General features: G+C 34.6%; 1 protein-coding gene and 1 non-coding gene across 8 annotated transcripts in view; one reads left to right on the forward strand and one right to left on the reverse strand.

Moving 5' to 3' along the window:
- The window catches only part of RBM26 (RNA binding motif protein 26), a 78,348-nt gene that overhangs the window by 1,591 nt on the left and 58,981 nt on the right, over positions 1-17,776 (forward strand). The window lies entirely within an intron of this gene.
- LOC138383100 (small nucleolar RNA SNORD56) lies at positions 9,275-9,346 on the reverse strand. The gene has a single exon (XR_011233545.1). It is a non-coding gene; the product is annotated as a small nucleolar RNA SNORD56 (small nucleolar RNA).

Here is a 17,776-nt window from a genome sequence, read left to right on the forward strand (position 1 = left end):
GGAAACGAATGTTCTTTGTAGAAGGAAGAGCAAGTGCAAAGGCCCTGGAGAAGAAATGATCATGATGTGTTCTGGGAAGAGAAAGAAGACCATTGTGGCTACAAGGAGCTTTGTGATGGGGGAGGGAATGGAAAAACATGAAGTTGGACAAGTAGATAGGAGCCAAATCATATATAGGAAAACATTAGATGATTTAAAGTAGACAAGAACAGATTTGATTTTGTTGTAACTCTACCTGTTTTGTGGAGACTAAGAGGGCAAGAATGGATGCAAGGAGACAGACTATTCTGAAGGGTATTGTAGACAGAGATTTAAGTAGTTTGCGGTAGAGTGATAGTGCAGACAGAAAGAACCAAGTATGTTTCGTAAGTGGATCTCATAGAACTTGCTGATGGATTGAATATGGGAGATGAAGGAAAGGGAAATCAAGGATGATGCCTAAGAAGTTAGCCCAGGCAACTTGATGGGTTATGGTAGAGAGTCTGGGACAGAACAGTTGTAGTGGAGAAGGGAAGGGTGATTGGTTTTGATCATTAAGTATGGAGTTTGTTACGCCATCTGAGGTGTCAGATAGGTAGTTGGTTATATGAGTCTAGAACTCAGGCCTGGATGGGAGAAATTTGGAGTCATGGAAATAGTATTTAAAACTTTGGAATCGTAGGAGATATTCTAGGAAGAATGTGTAGACGGGGAAGAGAAGAAGGCCTAGGACAGAGGTGGGAGAAAAACTGGGCTATGTGTCATTAAAGTGAGAAAGAAACGTATAACAAAAGAGAGGAGTTGGCCAACTTTATGGGATGCTGCAGAATGGATGGAAAAAAGGCTGGTAAATAGCCCTTAGATTTGGCAAGGTGGAGGTCATTGTTAACCTTACCAAAATAGTTTCACTGGGGTGGAATGGTGCTAATGGAAGCCCTGTTGCGGTGTATTTGGAGAGTGGGCAGCATAGTACGGGTGTTGAGAGGGAGAACTCCTAGAGCAGAATGGCTAGCTTTCAATTCTGCCTCTGTCTCTTACCAGCTGTGTAAGTTACTTAGTGCTTCCATTTTCTTAATGGTAAAATGGGGAAAATAATGAATATATATTAAGCAAGTCTTTAAACGTTGCCTGGTGTGTAATTAGCATTCAAAATAAATACTAGGTGAACAGAAAACTTTTAAAAAATGTTTTGGGTTGAAATAGCTTTTCTTTTTTTAAGCAGTTTCATATCAGATTTACTGCCATTTTTTCTCCACTCACCTAAAGAGAAGACTATGGCTACTCAGAGTATATGCTTATAAATTTTTTTGTAGTTTTAATAAAACACATTAGACATGTCATAGAACATTCTCACATGGTTGTAGCACTGCAGTCATTACTGTTGTAATAAATAAGGCACTACTGATAGAGCCTAGACAGAGGTAGGAATTGTGATTGGTCCTTTTCTAATGTACATAGCTGTGGTAAAATTGAGCCCTTATCCAGGTTCCTGTCCCTTTAATTGCTTTTCAGGTGGATTCTTTTAGATGATGATTATAAAAGCTGATCTCAATTACTTAAGACCAGTGATTTCTAACCTTGGTTTTGTGAAACTAAAGATCTGTTATCTAAAGGGATTTTTGTTTTACTTTAGCATTGTAATTGAGAGAGGAACATATGAAGGACCAAGGGTAAGATTTAACCTGAAGCTTATATAGAACTTTTTAGCTATTTGTGCTAGTAAAATAACCCCAAGGTTTGGACTTACCATGCATTTTGAATGTATTTATTCAGCAGACTTATTGGGTACTTAATTTACTCTGTGCTGACCAATGTGCTAGGTATTAGGGAAATAGTGGGAAACATGACATGAAATGACTATCTTCATTTTGTTTACCATTTAGCAGGGAAGACAGATGTTGAACAAGTCATTATAAGACTAACGAGTGTTGTGAAGAAGTCCAGAATGCTGTCAAAATATATGTCTGGGAAGGTCAGGACTGCCAAAATATATGTCTGAGAAGGTCAGGAAAGGCTTCCCTGGTGAGGTAACATTTATCTCAGCTTGGAAGGATGAAGAGCAGTTTGCTGGGGCAAAAGGGTAGGAATGGAGACCTGTGAAAGCATTCTACTTGATTATAAGTTCTGTAGGTGTATCAGAGTTCCAGGTTTCCTTTTTCATAAATTATTGACAATGTAGGTATTAAAATTGCTATCTTGAAGGACTTAGGACTGATGTTTTGTTATCACAAACGTTTGCTTAGTCATACTTGCTGCCAATAATAATAATAAATTAGATATTGGTCTTCTAACATTCATTTCTTTTTGATAATGTGAAGTCCTGGAAAAAATTTAAGCTCTTTTGTTGTTGTAGGTCAACTTTTTTTAAACAAAATTTTCTACTGTATTTTAAAACTTTTTTATGAGCTTGTATATCACTTAATGTGGTAATTTAATAAAGTCATGAACTTTTTTAATCGAAGAGATACCTCAAGATCTAATCAAGCCCCTCAGTTTTTCAGAAAATAAAATTAAGAGACAGCTAGATCTAATGACTTGCCCGGATTTTGTGAGTTTAGTAGTAAAGAACAGAATGCCTGGTTTTGTGCTTCTGCTACTAATGTAGTACTGTGGAGGTAGTGTTGTGTAGTGGAGAGAAAATAAGGTTTGTGTCCCCCATAGATCAGTATTCAGATCTGTTCTGTCATGTTAGGTGAGTGATCTAGGCAGATGAACCTCCCCTTTCCTAATTGGTATAATAGGGAGAATTATACTGTTTCCGTACATAATTGAAAGGGTTGAATGAGATATATATTTAAGAGTCTCACCCTTCTCTCCTTCTTTACATACTGATTGGTTAAACACAAATAGATTACATTACTCGTACTGCTACTGTTACTATTTTCACCACTACTACTGCTACCACTACCACCTAACACTTGTATGCTTTGTTGTTAAGAATTTTGTATTACTGTACTTATAAGTTTTATGAGGTAAGCATTATTTATTTCCATTTTGCAGATAGTGACACTGACACACTGAAGCATGAAATTAAGATACTTGCCCACAGTGATTTAAACTCAAGCTTTTTGATTCTTGATCCATGTATTTTCTTGATTTACTACTACACAGTGCAGCATCCTAGTATTGTCTTTCCTATTACTGTATATACTTTTTTACTGGTACATTTTCATAGTAGCAGCTACTATTGTTGTAAAGGAACAGAGTTCTTAAAGCATCATGGTTATCTGTGCTTTACACAGTTTAAGAAAGAAACCTCTTTGGAGTTTTTGTAGTATTTTCCCCTTCATGCACACTTGTTACTACACCTTTCTCACCACATTAAAATTTAATTTTGTTCTTGTCTTATAGGCAGAGTTGTTATTTTGGGTTTGCCAAATAATGATCTTTTTACTCCTGAACTTTTGATTCTCTTTGCCTCCTTTGAGCTTTCCCTTTTCTACCGGTTCCTTTAGGCATAGTGAGTCAGTTTCCCATTTTTTTAAGGAAGAAAAACTCAGCAACAATAGCAGCAGAAAAACAAAACAAAAAATGAAATTGTACTTCTAGTCACTTTTGTGCAAGCTTTTCCTTTCACTGATAAATCTTGAAATAGTAGTCAACCTTTAATTTTTCACTAATTTATCCTCAGCCAGTTACTTCTTAGTGCCTTGTGATATGATTTTCTCCTGTGCATATTCAACCAGAATTACTTATCTCAATGTTACCAATGAATTTGTTTGTTAAATGTAAAGGCTTTATGTTAAGTGTTATATTTTTTGACCTCTGTTTATAACATCAGATGTTGATACTGCTTTTTGAACTTCTTATTTTCCTGGAATCCCTAATACTTTGGTTCCTTTTCTTCTCAAATCAGCCTATCATCCCCTTTTGTTCCTTTTCTTCTAATTGTGTTTTCCAAAGTTGTTACCATGCCTTTTTTTTTTCCTTCTACCATTTCTACTTCTGATATTTCCTACATTCCTACTATGGTTTGAATGTTTGTCCCTTCCAAAAGTCAAGTAGAAATTTAATTGACATTTTAAAAGTTGTAAGAGGTGATTAGGTCATAAGGGCTCTGCCCGTATCAGTGGAATTAATACTATTATGAAAGGGCATGTTTGGTCTCCTTTTGCCTCTTTGCTCCACTCCCCTCCAGAGGATGTAGTGTTCAGGGTTCCATCTTGGAATCAGAATTACTAAACCTGCCAGTGCCTTGATATTGGACTTCCCAGCCTCCAGAACTGTGAGCCAACAAATTTCTCGTCATTATAAATTACTTAACATGTGGTATTCTGTTATAGCAGCACAGATGGACTGAGACAATTTTTATGAATGGTTTCTTTTATAATCCGTGCCAGTGGTTCTTAAAAACTTTTTTGGGGGGCGGGGAGTATGTGTTGTAGATCCTTTGAAAATCTAATTAAAGACTCCCTTCCCTAGGATGTTGCATATACATACATGTTTGCATTGAATTTCAGAGCTTTTTCAACTGAACTTGTTAATGGACTCCAAGCTAGAATCTCTACTCTCTGCATTTATTTTTCACATAAGTATGTTTAGACTTAACCATTCTTCAAAGTTTTAAGCTCTTATTTCTAATTGTTAGCTGTATGTCTGTCTGGATCTCTCAACAGAACTTTAAGCTACATTTCTGAAAATAAATGTTCTGTGGATTTACTTACTTCCATTTCATTTCTCCAAATTATCCAGGCTTGAAATTTTATTTTTTTGGCTTTTCCTCCTTCTGCTCCTTGTACCCCGTTGACTTAATCATTAGGTTCTGATTCATTCTATTAATAATCCTGACTGACTTTGCTTAGCAGGGGGCTTACACTCCTTATCTAAACCATTGCAGTTTGTTTCCTAATAAATCTCTATCTCCAGTTCTTTCTCCCTTCTACTTCTGACATGGATGTCTAACCTTGTTCATATCCCATTGCCTGATCAAAACCTTCAGCATTCCTAGATAAATTGCACGCTTTATAGCTTGGCTTTCAGAATACTAATGATCTGCTTCAAATTATCTTTCCACTTACATCTTTCTATTTTTACATGAGTCTTGATTTCAGCAAAGCTGAATTTTCATTGTGAGTCACTATCATGTTGTTTTTGCTGTCCCTTTTTCCCCAACTTTAAGTAGTAGGTAGTATTCATTAAGTGCTTACTATGTGCTCATCATTGTGCATTAATTATACATGAGCTAAGTTCATTTATCCCAATTTTAAAGATGAGGAAATTGAGTCATAGGAACGTTAAATAATGTACTCCATTCATAGCTAGTGAGTGATGCACAAGGGATCCAACACAAGACATTTTGATTCCAGAACCTTGTTGTGCATTATAAGGTATAATCCTTTATCCATATCCTTTATATATATTGAAAGCAAAGATAAAGCGTTATTCCAGTTCTTCCAGAAAGCTATCTGTGATCTATCCAGCTGGAAGCAGTGACTTCTCCCATCCTGACTCCTCTCCCAGCACTAGTTTGCATCGTTTATGACACTTACCACTTGCACACTTATTTAGTTAATTGTTACTTGTTTTGGCTTTATTTCTGCTCTCAGGCCCTTGAAAGCAGACTTCAACTCTTAGGATTTAACTGTCTTCCTGTTCTGTACAGCACCTAGCACAATGCCTTATGTGTGTTATATACTTGGGTATTAAATGCATTAGTTGAAATTCCTAGTTTATGTACAATAATTTGGGTAACACTATAAAATCCACCCTATTTTACCTTGAAATTTATTTCAGAGAAGCAGATATGAGCAGTTGCAAAATTAAGTAATCTTTGGGTCTATTTCTTTCTCTTTTTACTTCATAGCACCTTCAGATTAGGTAAAGCTTAAGTTCAGGTAATTTAGTGATTTTTTTGGGGGGGTAAGGACATTTAAGAGGATTAATAATTACTCAAAGTATTTTGAATGTTGGTATGTGCAAGATTGCTACCTTCATGAGGCTGCACAAAGAAAGAATTACATATAGTAATTCTAATCTGATGAATTTTATAGCTGGTAGAAGAGTTAATATTCTGTAGTTAATTATTGGCTAAAATATTTTTCATTACTCTCTTCATACGTTAAACTTTTGATGAATTGCCTCTCATTACTACATTTTACTGCTGTAGTCTTATTTGGCCTTTTCCATCTGAGTACTGGGTAATTAAAATAAATTTAGCATTTTCTGTATGTTGTAGTACTTCCTTATCTTTGGTACTTGTCAAAATTATTTTAAATGCTTACAATAAGAGACAAAGTATTACGAGCAAAATGGAAAATAAGATATTCCCATGGTAGGTATGTATATTTTGAATATCACTAACTCAGGCTTGAGCTAAATGGTGTTTAAGATTTTTTTTCTATCTTCCTCCTGCTTTCTTTGTCCCCTCTCAGAGAAAAGAGAATGAATAAGAGAAATGAGTGGATAGTAAACTATTCCTGCCATACTTACTACACTCCCACTACCTTATTTCTGTGAAATAAATCTTTTTCAGTTTACAAATAGTAATTTTGAAATAGATAAAAGTTTATTTTTAACTTAAGGTTATATTTGGTATCTTTTATATGTGTATGGAATAACAGTTCAAAATTTGTTACTCAGTGATTCTTCTAAGATCTTTTGCCTTCTGAGATATTTTTATATAATACATACAAGCATTTTTTATAGTTTTCTGTATAGAGATTTTACAAATTTTTTGTTAGTGTTTTTTTTTTCTTGGCATGTGGTGTTTAATAAGTTGCATTTAAAAATTTTATTTCCCAATTTTTACTATTTGTGTATAGAAGTATAATTGATATTTTTATATTGACCTTGAATTCTGAAACTTATACTAAGTATACTTTTTAATTCTAGTAGCTATTTTGTAGATTCTATGAAATTTTCTTGCGCCGATCTTTGCATCTGTAAATAATCACAGTTTTACTTTTCTGATTTTTATGCCTTTATGTCTTGTAACCTGGCTAGAAGCCACAGTATGATGTTGAATTGGAGTGGAAAAAGTGGGCATCTCTTGTCTTGTCTCAGTCTAAGAGTAAAGAGATTTAATGTTTCAGTATTATCTGACATTAGCTCTAAGTTTTTAGTAACTGCCTATTACTAGATTGAGAAAATTCCTTTTTTTTAATTTACTGAGTATTTTTTGTCATGAAAGGGTGTTGGATTTGTTCAGTTCTTTTTCTGCATTTTTTGAGATAAACATAAGGATTTTTCTCCCTTTTTCTGTTAATATGGTATATTAAATGGATTGATTTTTCAAATGTTAAGCCAACCTTGCATTCCTGAGATAAACCCTGCTTGATCATGATGCTTTTTTAAATACATATCGCTAGCTTTGATTTGCTAATACTAAAACAAGCGGGTAAATGTTCTGTCCTTTTTCTGAAATACTTTATTTAGGATTAGTGTTATTACTATTTTTTCTTAAAATGTTTGGGATTCTTCACCAGTGAAGCCATTTGGGACTAAAGTTTTTGTTGTGGCAAGGATTTTTGATGACAAAATCAATGTCTTTAGTAAGTATAGGGCTATGAAGGTATTGTTTCTACTTGTGTCACTTTTTACAGTTTAAGATTTTCAAGGATTTTTCTCTAATTTTCCAAATTTATCGACGTAAAGTTTGCATTGTAGCCTTATTATTCATGTAATGACTATAGGATTTATTGTGATGGCCCCTTCTTTTAAATCATACCTGTTGTTGGTAATTTTGCTTTTTTATTTTCTTGATCAGTTTTGCTAATACTTGTCAATTTTACTCTTTTCAAAGAACAATGTTTTTTTTTTCTGTTTTCTATTTCAATGTTTTATTTTTGTTATTAACACTTTGGGTTTAATTTACTGTCGTTTTTTCCTTTTTCTTAAGATGGTACCTAGGTCATTGATTTTACACCTTTATTTAGGCCGTTGTATGATATTATTCCTTTACCGCTGTCCTCTGTTGTTTCTGGTGAGAAATCTATCATTTGAGTATTTGTTCTCCTTTATGTAATGTGTCTATTTTTCCCCTTTGACTACCTTTAAGATTCAGTTCTTTTTATTTGGTAAGCAGTGTGACTGTGATATGCATGTGTACATGTGTGTGTGCGCGTGTGTGTGTCTGTGTTTGTGTGTGTGTGTATTTTATCCTTTTTGGGTTTGCCACTTTGGATCTGTGTCATTCATCAGTTTTGGAAAGTTCTTGGTCATTATGTCTTCATACTTTTTTCTGCCTTATTTTTCTTTCCTTTTTTTCTGAGCCTTCAGTTACTTGTATGTTAGATTGTTTGATATTATCCTACAGATCTCAGATATGATGCAAAAAATTACGTTTTTCCCTTTGCTCTTGGTTTGTATATTTTTTGTTTTCCTATCTTCACGTTAACTGTTGTTTTTCTCTGTGGTTTCCAGTGTGCTACAAAGCATAATTTTTTTTTTATTTCTGATGTCATATTTTGTATTTCTAGGGTTTTCCAGTTGGCTCTCTTTTTTTGTAATAATTTCTGTGTATTAGCTGATGTTCCCTATCTCTTCATGCATATTGTCCACATTTTCCAATAGATAATTTAGCATTTTTATCATAGTTATTGTAAAGTATCTATTCTGTTATCAGATCACTATCTGGATATGCTTCCAGTGACTGTTTATTTTCATGTGGATCACATTTTCATACTATTTTGTGTTCCTTGTTATTTGGTCTTATGCAGGACCTTTTATGTAAAAGAACTGTGGAGACTGGAGTAAGAAAAGTTTATTTTCAGTGAGGGGCATGCCCTTTCTTATGTTAGGTCGGCAGAGGTGAGGCCGAGTCAATTTCTCTGTAGTTGAACTGGTTATGGGCTTTGTAACAACTTCAATTTGATTTAGTTCACCGTTAGTTTCAAATGTTTTGAGGGCAGGATCAGAATTTTCCCTTTGGTAGGACCTGGAATCAGAACTGGTGAGATTCTGGATATCTGCCTTTACCTCCAAGCCCCCAGCTTTTGGAACTGTGAGTAATCTGTTTGAAAACTCTGCTGCCAGGTTTTTTGAGTTGCTGAAGAGATCTTTGTTCTTTATTTCCACCTCCTGCTTTCATGACTTTTGGAACTACCTCTCACCATGGTTGCTTCCTTTGTCTTTTGAAAGGTAACCCACCCAATTCTCTGTGAAGGCTTATAATACCTCAGAGGAGTTTTGCTCAGCCCTCTTGCTCCACTGTCAGACTTTGCTAGCTAAAAGCTAATAGAGTGTTGGCAATCTATTCCCTGCTCCCAGAATGACTATAGAGGTTTTGGTTGGTAAGTGTTAATGAGTGGTTGTAGACTCACTTTGTGGCTATGGTCCTTGGGATTTTTTTTTTTCTTCACTCAGACCCAAAGTATCAACACTCAGTAAGTGAGCTGCTGTTGACAAAAAAATATTGCCATCATTGTGGTCCTTGGGATTCAAATGTCTTGATAGCCCATATGTGACTGGTAAAAGATGATTGAAAGTTTGGCTGTTTTTTCCTTATCCCCATCTATGGCAGATCTTTCTACTTGAGTTTCTACCAGGGATGAGAGTAACCATGGGTTTCTTTTCTGAAGAGCTTGTCACTTCCTAGGATTTAATTAGTTCACTTAAGTTTTTGTGTCTCCTCAGCTTGTTTGGCTTTGAAAAATACTATGGTTTTGTAGTATGAGTGGCTTATCTTTTGCTGTTGGGGTGAGAACAGTGGCCTTTTGTGATTTTCCACATTCAACCAGAAGTAGAACTGCTAATGTAGTTTTAACATGTATTTGTCTTATAAGTTAGATTGAGACATTTTTCTTAGGTTTAAGAGCCTTATTTTTTCTTTTGATTGTTCATACCCTTCATAGTTTTTCTGATACATTGTTGGTTTCTTAAAACACTGATTTGTAGGAGCTTTTCATAAATTGAGAAATTTTGACATGGACTGCAACTTTCTCTTTCCCATACTGACATTTATGTTTTGATTCTGCTTATGGTAAATTTTCTAATATAGAAATGTTTTATGTAATTGAATTTGTCTTTTATTTCATGGAGTCGATTTTATGTTGAAAAACCCTGTTCTGAGACAAAGACATTGACAATAATAATATAGCAATAATTGTCATTAATAGGCTTATTTTATGCTCGTGTAGTAATTGACTTACCACAGTCAATTTAAAACTTTACTTAGAGACAGGCATGTTACCAATCATACTGTGACTTACCACAGGAAGTCAGTGAGCCAGAAATTGAAACATCACTGTATGTCTTTCAGAGTTTTCTAGTAGTATCATCCATGTCCTTTATGATCTTATTTTTAACACTTAAAGAGAGTAAGGTATGCAGTATGGATCTTGTCTTACTGATTTACTTTTATTCACTTGCATACAAAGTTATCCCTATACAATTGACTGCATGTTTTTGTAATGATTCAAAATGCAACCTTAGTTATATACTAAATTCTTATATGTATTTGGGTTTATTCTAGACTTTTTGTATGTTATATTGATCTATGTCTACCACACTACACTTAATTTTTGGTGATGTGTAATTCCTGATAAGGCTAGTTCCCTGTCAGTAATGTTCATTTTCAGAATTTTCCTGGCTGTTCTGCTTGACTGCTCTCCTCCCACAACTTTTTATTGTGAATTTTGAATATACAGAAAAGTTGAAAGAATTTTACAATGATATACCCATCACTTAGATTCTACCATTGACATGTTAGTGTACTTGTCACTATTCTTTGATTCATTTCAAAGTGAATTACAGACATCAGTGAACCCTGAAAACATGCACATCATGCTTTAGTTCAGTATTTATTTAGTTTTTTTTTATGTTTTTAAATTTTAGGATTTACATACAATCCAGTGCACAGATCTTAAGTGTACCATTTGATGAGTTTTGACAAATGCATACATTTTTTAAACCAGTCCCCATCAAGGTAAAGAACATTACTATCACCCTGGAAAGATTTCTCATTCCCTTTCCTATGCTCCCACCTACGTCTAGAAGAAAGCAATGTTATGATTTTTTTCCACATATATCAATAGTCTTCTAGAACTTCACATAAATGGGATCATGGAGTTTGTTGGTAAAAAGATGATCTTTTTAACTCCTTAGAAAGATCTTTTTAACTCCTATAATGTTCCTGAGATTTATCCACATTGTTGCATATATCTGTAGTTTTTTTTGTTGTTGGTGGTGTTTTTTGTTGCTCAGTGGTATTCCATTGTTAGAATCATGCTATATACAGTAGTTATAATAACATCCATGTTGTTTTAGGCTAGACTAGTTAACACAATTTCATATGTCTTTTTAATTGAAAATAATACATTGTTGTTTTAATAAAAATTCGAACAGTATAGAAGTGGAAACCCAAAATGAGTTTTCTCACCCCTTCCTGATTCACATATGTAAATATGTAAACATATGTATTAAAATAAACATACATGTATCAGCTACTTATGTAGATATATAATTTTTATATAAATGGGATGTTAGTCACTATTCATATGAATAATTCATGTGAATAATCATATTGTGTATATGAATAATATCCTATTTCAGATAACACTGCACATCCTCCCCTAAAACTTCTTTCTAGCGGCCCCATAGTATTTTATTATGAGAATATATTGCAGTTTGTTTTAATAGTGCTTATTTATGATGTGACCATTACTTTTTAGAAAAAATATAGCCTGTTTTCTGAAATTATTAAGTAATCCCTACACATAGTTAAAATAAGGGAAACTTACCAGAAGGCTTTGAAATGAAGAGTAAAGTTCTCACTTCTCACTCTTGTAATGTAGTCTTTATACTTTTAAAATGGCTGAAGTCCAGTGTTACTGCATGAACGGAACTATCTGGTTATACCACTCTGAATGCACCTGATCTCATCTGTTCTTGGAAGCTAAGCAGGGTCGGGTCTGGTGAGTGCTTGGATAGAAGACTGTAGTTTATGTAACCATTTTGTTCTTTGTTGTCATTTAGGTTGTTTTTTATTTTCTGACTTTCTAAACTATTTTTCTTGGTTTTGACTTTCTGAATAACTCTGTAACGAATATCTTCCCCTATGAGTAAGTGTGCTTTCTTCTCCTTAGTCGATATTGTTTTCCAGAAGTCAGCTAATGGTGCCGTTGGAGGCTTTCTTAGAATTAAGAAGTATATGTTTGAAAGCTGGGCCAGGTATTTTCTTGGTGGTTTAAATCCAGTACTTCAGATAAAGTTGTTTTATGATGTCATGTATTGCACTGTGACATGTAATTTCCCTTGTTTTCTTGCCTCAAAGAGCCATTTTAAAAGAAGTTAAAGGAAATATTGTGTCAGTGTAAATTCTAGTCTGCTTTTGCATTCTCTATAACCTCTGCTGCATACATTCTCCAGTTATTTATTTTCCATTGCTTACTGGCAATTTTGAAGTTGCTAGGAAAAAACATTTATAAAATCTTAAATGAAGCCAATTATAAATGAAAAACATTTGAATGATTACAAATCCAATGTAAGCATTAATATGCAGTTCAGATCATTTATTTACTGCTTGTAACAATTTTAAATTTAATAGCAGGGACTTTGAGACCTATAATTTATGACCTTTTTTGGGCTATTTTATAAGAAATTGCCAGAGTGATCATAATATGTTCATATTATTTTCTTTAATGATATTTCAAGTACTTATTTCACCTAAAAACACTAAATTCTTTATAATAGCAAATAGACTGAGAAAGAGGTTTCCCATTTTAAAAACTGCATTATAAACTTGCAGTTACCAGTCTATAAAGTTTCTTGTGTACTTTCCTTAATTGTAAAGTTTGGATGTTTCTGATAATATTAAATAGCCCAAATTGGAAGAACAGTAACATTCTGTAAGAATATATGAGGAATCATATATTGAGGAATCATGCATATTCATTGTGTTTAGGAAAAGGCATTTGAGTCTACCTAGCGTTTGTTGGTTTCAGGTTAACAGACGGCTTTATTGCCATGCTGAAGTGTTTGGACATTTTGGGGGCTACATTATGAGATATTGGGGAAGTTTGCTTAAAATGGGAGTAACTTGATCAGATCTCTTTTTAAGAATGTTGCTTATGGCATGTAGAGGTTTGATTAGTATGTAGTATTTGAGAGACAAGGAGACCTAGTTAACACTTTTTTAATTTAAGAGTGAGTTGTGAAATGCCTGAACTTGGACTTTGGCAGGTGGTGCTCTTTAGTTAGTCTAGGAGGTAGCAAGAGAGAAGGAGATATCCTTGGGATATATGTACTAAATTTGTATGAGAGCAGTCTAATATATATTCTTCAGCAGTCAGGATATGGGAGGAAAGGGCAACTAGGAAGGACTTGTCAATGTACTGGAGACGTTTGTATTGACCTTTTTTGTATCTGTGACAGATCTGTGAACTTTTTAATACATTTTTATATTTGCCGTAATTGGGTTTGACATAAATGTGAGAATTGCTTTTTCTCAGTATTAGTTGATGTGACGCTGATCTAGTATGCCCTCATATAATGTTGGTAATTAGTAGCTACTTTTCAATACATTGTGATTGGTCCTGAGGAAAAGGCAGACATGGTCCTGAGGAAAAGTTACCTATGGGGGAAGCAGCCGAACAAACCAGTAGTTACAATTTAACAGTGATAGAAATGTACAAAGTCTGGCAATTTAAGAGAGAGATACAAAATGTTGCTATTTAGTAGAATTTAGTTATTATTTATCCCTCCCAATGGTTCAAAAATTTTTTGATGAGTGTTGAGAAAATGGGATTCTATGGCTCTTCAAGAAGTTGTAAAGGAAAACAAAATCCTGATGATTCTAACATTAAGTACTGAATTGTTTTGAAGTTCTGGTAACTAAAAGTTACTGGGAACAGGAGGGGTAGAAAGGGTGAAATGATGGTGAAAGCTTAGCATTTTATTCCCCCAAATGACCCACCTTTTCAGATCATATAGTTCAGTGCCTTTATTTAAAAAATGAGTAAACTAAAGCCTAGAGAAATAACTTGCTAACCTAGGATTATATAACTAGTGAATAAAGTAGAAATAACACTAGACTAGAAATCTGAAAACTCCAGCTTTTTGAAGTTTATTTCATGCTTTTTTACAATACCAAGCTGCTTCAAGGAAAGGCTAACAATTTGGCTTAGAACTAAGTAGGTTTGAAAGGTAGTATAGTATGTAAACAGTAGCAACCAGTTTTTAACTAAAGTATATTCTTAAGAGTGAGTAGAGGCATTTTATAACTTTAAAATTTTATCATAGTTCATTCTTTAGTAATCCCTCAACATTTGTTTTGATGTTTGGCAGGCTGATAAAATGTTTTCTTATTTGTAATTATTTCTAGTTTGGGAGAGCAGCTGTTACCTCAGGTGAAGAAACTGAAGCTTAATTTCCTTAGACTTGAAATTTGTGAGCTGAAAAGTGTCTATAACAATTTCTCCTTTTTAATGAAAAATTTCAGCATGATTTTGGTGGCAATCTTAGAAAATTTTGGTGGCAATGTTAGAGGAAGATTTAGAAGTGATATTATATGTGACCACACAACATCAGCCAGACCTTTTAAAAAATATGTGAGAAACAGGTCTTAAGGGTTTGACACAGCCAAGTGTATAGAACAGAATGCTGGAACTAGGTTTTTCATATATCTAGTCTTAGTGATATTCCTTGTGGATAAGTGTGCCTTTGTGGTTGTGAAAGAAAATGTTGACTAGCCTCTGCTCTCTCCTTTTAGTAACTGAAAGGATAGATTACCTGAGGTCTGTTTTGTAACTAGGTAGAATGTGAGTAATTGAAAGGGTGAACTCTGCATCCATCTCTTTCTCAGAGAACTCAGTTCTTCCTCAACTATACACTGGAATAAAAAAAAAATACCTAAACAATGGAGTTTTATCATGGACTGCTGTGTTGCAGTTCCACTTTTGTTTTAAGAGAGAGTTCTGTGGCATGATGTTACAATCACAGCTATCTGTGCTTAATTTGTCATTTGGGCAATAGCTCTGCACTGAACAGTACAAACTTTTACTTTGGCTTTGGAATCTATTGGGTTTTATCTTTGAAAGTATGAAAATTGATTTGTTTTTGAATTAGACACTTAAAAGATACTTCCGAAATAACTTCTGTGGTGGTTCTCAAATGTGGTGTAAAGACTCCTGGAATTTCCTGTGACCCTTTCATGGCATCTGTGAGGTCTCCATTTTTCCAGTTATATATCTGGGTAGGGCCAGATTCTCTTCATATACTTCAACCAAAATAACATATCACAACAGATCAAATCTAAAAGCACATACAAGAATTGGTCTGTCTTCTGTTAAGCCAGACGAAGGTATTTGCCAAAAATGTAAAACATTGTCACTCTCTCATAAAATTTTTATTTTGTTTTAGAAAATATAGTTATTTTTTCATTAAAATACATGGTATTTAGTGTCAGGTGAGGCTGTTAATCATCAGTCATTGAGCTATACCCATCTCTAGCCTGCAGTGGGAATATGACCTGAGCTGGGGAAGATGAGTCATTTTCATAGGCCAGTATGGATGCTGGAGAAGAGAAGGGCAGCTTCCTTTTTCTGGCTTCACTAGCTGTGAGAATAATGTAAACCCGGAACTGCCTGCGGCCATTGTTGGCACACAGAATGGGCCTGCCTGAAAATCAAATGAAAGCATAGTAAAACTAGAGGGTCCTGGTGACATCATTTGAACTCCTAGATCCACTGTGCCTAAAGTGAGCTCCACATTTGGACTTCCCATTTATTTGTATCAATAAATTCTTCCTTTCGATTACTCAAAAAAAATAAGTGTTTATGCTAAGTTGTAATGCATTTATTGTTATTGCAAGCTAACCTAAGTTAAAATTTACTCAGTTTTAATTCTTAATATGGTAAATATTGATATAACCCTTTAAAATAAAAAGCCCCTTGGAGTTGTCTCTAATTTTTAAATCATAGAGGGGTCCTAAGACCAAAAATTTGAGAACCACTGTTCTAAAGTGAGAAGGAATCACTGTATTACATTTCTTGGGGTGATATAGGAGAATCAAAGAACTGACTGAATAGTTTTTAGTGTTACAATTACATGTACTTGATACATTTTTGCAGTGATTAAGAAGTAGATTGTGTGACGCCAAAGGATGGATTGTGTTTAGATATGCTTTATATTGTGATGATTTTATTTTGCAGAATGAAGTAATGTGTAATGACTCTTAATGAGTAACCTTTGCTGTAACTACTTACTGTGTACAGATCAATTTTTTTCTTATTTGCATTGAATGGAGTGGCATAATAAACAACTGAAATTAAAATTATCTGTCTACGTTTTGTGTTGTTGCAATGAAATTTGGATTTTTAACAGAGTAATTCTAACTACAGAATATACAATCATGACTGATGCAAATTAGATATTTTTCTTGAACATAAAATGAAAATTTGGAAGGAACAGACGTGGGTGCATATCCGTGTTCTAAAGTTACTCAGTTAGCATATTTAAATTTAATTTTTAATTCCCACTACCACCTCCAGCTCCTCTTCAAGATTACTGAAAATGGAAGCTTGGGTTAAATTCCATCAGTTATCCACTGAATTTCTAAAGTCTCCAAGAAACTTGAGCAAAACAAACTTCTTTTTGAAATATTGTACTGGAGTGTTATAGCTTTTTTTACTTTGCCGTCTCTTTACTATTTTGAAAATCATAAATTAAAAACTAAAAGCCAAAACACTAATATGATGAGTGTGTTAGGAGGATTAATTACAACCTTTATTTCTAGGGTGATTTGATTCATATTATTTAAACTATTAAAATTCAGGGGGTTTGGGGGGACATTTTCTTATAAATTTTGATTTTTGGCATTATTTTGGCTTCTCTTACTTAGTGTGTGTACTTTTCTCCCCCTAAATATAGTTGGAAGAGAATGACCGTCTTATGTGGTCACTGCCATGCTTCTAAAGGGAATGCATGAAGCTGGAACTCTCCAAATGAACTATTTTTAAAAATAAAAATGCTTTCTTATTAGCTGTATCCTTAACACAGTCTATTCAGTTTATTTATTTATTTATTTATTTTTACCTTTTTTGGAAACAGAGTCTCACTCTGTTGCCCTGGCTAGAGTGTTGTGGTGTCAGCCTAGCTCACAGCAACCTCAAACTCCTGGGCTTAAGGGATCCTCCTGCCTCAGCCTCCTGAGTAGCTGGGACTACAGGCATGCGCCACCATGCCCAGCTAATTTTTTCTATATATTTTTAGTTTCCAGCTAACTTCTTTCTAGTTTAGTAGAGATGGGGTCTTGCTCTTGCTCAGGCTGCTCTCAAACTTCGGAGCTCAAGCGATCCTCCTACCTCGGCTTCCCAGAGTGCTAGGATTACAGGCATGAGCCACCGCATCCGGCCCTGTGCAGCCTTTATGAAACAACAAAGGAAAATAAAAATGGTTGAACTAGGCCTGTTGATTGACTTGCAGTTAGGTTTTTCCACAGGGATTCTACTGTGCCCTGAAGGCTAGTCACCGTCTTTAAGATGTACTTTTTTTTTTTTTTTTTTTGGTTTTTTTTTTTTTTTGAGACAGAGTCTCACTCTGTTGCCCAGGCTAGAGTGAGTGCCGTGGCGTCAGCCTAGCTCACAGCAACCTCAAACTCCTGAGCTCAAGCGATCCTACTGCCTCAGCCTCCCAGGTAGCTGGGACGACAGGCATGCGCCACCACGCCCGGCTAATTTTTTTTTCTATATATATATTTAGCTGTCCATATAATTTCTTTCTATTTTTAGTAGAGATGGGGTCTCGCTCTTGCTCAGGCTGGTCTCGAACTCCTGAGCTCAAACGATCCGCCCACCTCGGCCTCCCAGAGTGCTAGGATTACAGGCGTGAGCCACCACGCCCGGCCCAAGATGTACTTTTT

The sequence above is a fragment of the Eulemur rufifrons genome, chromosome 4 (assembly GCF_041146395.1).
Source record: "Eulemur rufifrons isolate Redbay chromosome 4, OSU_ERuf_1, whole genome shotgun sequence".
NCBI lineage: Eukaryota > Metazoa > Chordata > Mammalia > Primates > Lemuridae > Eulemur > Eulemur rufifrons.